Source organism: Delphinapterus leucas, chromosome 3, assembly GCF_059928025.1.
Source record: "Delphinapterus leucas isolate spDelLeu-1000000601 "Yukka" chromosome 3, BTC_Dleu_Yukka2, whole genome shotgun sequence".
In the NCBI taxonomy this organism is placed as follows: Eukaryota; Metazoa; Chordata; class Mammalia; order Artiodactyla; family Monodontidae; genus Delphinapterus; species Delphinapterus leucas.
This window is the reverse complement of record NC_143131.1, coordinates 118,213,096-118,214,730: the sequence shown is the minus strand read 5'-3', so window position 1 is coordinate 118,214,730 and position 1,635 is coordinate 118,213,096. Positions and strand designations below refer to the sequence as shown.

The following is a 1,635-nucleotide window of genomic DNA, read 5'->3' as shown; positions in this document are numbered from 1 at the left end:
CTCTCATTTGAAGTCCAGACTTACATATCAGCTGGGAATTGAATTTCCATTTGAATGTCTAAAGGTATCTTGGTATCAATATGTCAAAAATGGAATTTTCTCTTTTCTCCAGCCCCATTATGTCCCCTGCTAGTTTCCCATCTCAATCAATGGTGCCATTATCTGTCCAGTTGTTCAAACCAAAAATTGAGTCATCTTTGATCACTCTATTTTCCTTACCCATTTCATCCAATCTTCCAACAAGTCTTGCTGGTTCCACCTTCAAATATATTTTGAATTCCATCCATTTTTCTTCATCTCCACTGCTACTACCCCAGTGTAAGCCACTGTCACCTCCCAGACCACTGTAACAGCTTCCCAACTGCTCTCTTTGCTTCCACTCTTTTCCCAATACAGTCTCTGCTCTATATCTCAGAATAATCTCTTTTAAATATAAACCAGATCATGACAGACCTCTAGTTAAGCTGTTCATGACTTCTCATTGTACTTAGAATAAAATCCATACCTACCATAGCTTGCAAGGCCCAGCATAAGTCTGATCCCTACTTATCTCCCTAACCTCATTCCATGCCACTTTTTCCCCTTCTTATAATGATCTCCAACTTCATTGGCCTTCCTTCCATACTTTGAATCACGTCAAGTTTGCTATTGCCTCAGGCCCTGCCTATGGTATTCTTCTCTCTGCCTCAAATGCTCCGCTCCCAGAGTTTTGCAGGGCTGATGCCTCTCCATCCTTCAGATCTCAGCTCAAATGTAGCCTACTTAGAAAGGCCATCCTTGCAAGTGGTATTCTGTCCTAGTCGTTTTCAATCTAATCATCTCACACACTCTGTCTTTCTTCCTTCTTCTTTTCTTTCTCTTACAGAAATGTTTTATGTATTTGTTTCCTTTTTAGTGTCTGTCTCCCTTGAAGAGTATAAGCTCTCAAGAGCAGGGATCTCGTGTGTCTTATTTGCGCCTGCATCCTCAGCATCTGGTATGAAGCTTGGTCCAGAGTAGACACTAAAGATAGTTTTGAGTGATACATTGCAAAATTAATATTAATCAAATGGATTTTTGAAAAGAATGAATAAAACTATTTGGGAAATAAATAAATTCACTTTGGGATGAATAATATAAAATGTCTTAGAATCTAAGGCATAACTTAAGGAGCTATGCATTGGGCCTTAGTAGATATTAATCCCTTAGTGTGATTGAGTTTGTCATGTTCAGCAAATATTGAGGACCTAGCATTTGCAGAGCATACTCTCTCTGCCCTCAGAATTGGGAGAGCTGGTGCTCGCTTCGGCAGCACATATACTAAAATTGGAACGATACAGAGAAGATTAGCATGGCCCCTGTGCAAGGATGACACGCAAATTCGTGAAGCGTTCTATATTAAAAAAAAAAAAAAAAGAATTGGGAGAGCTGAGAGAACAGTGGGACACTGAGCCTGAGAGGCAAAGGGGAGGGATGACATTAAAGAAGAAAAGTGGGGAGTGGGGGTAGGGGAGAGGCCCAGGGCAGGTGCTAGCTCAACAGATAATAGATCCTGACTCTAATATTGCCTAGATTTTAGCTCTAGCAGCAACCATGGCTATTATTTCTTTGCATCTAGGTCAGTATGCATAGTAGGTGTTCCATAAATGCTTTTTG

General features: G+C 40.5%; 1 non-coding gene across 1 annotated transcript; it reads left to right on the top strand.

Annotated features, from left to right (window-relative positions):
* The first annotated feature begins 1,275 nt into the window (after positions 1 to 1,275).
* Positions 1,276 to 1,382, top strand: LOC115803351 (U6 spliceosomal RNA). The gene has a single exon (XR_004024030.1). It is a non-coding gene; the product is annotated as a U6 spliceosomal RNA (small nuclear RNA).
* The last annotated feature ends 253 nt before the right edge of the window (positions 1,383 to 1,635 follow it).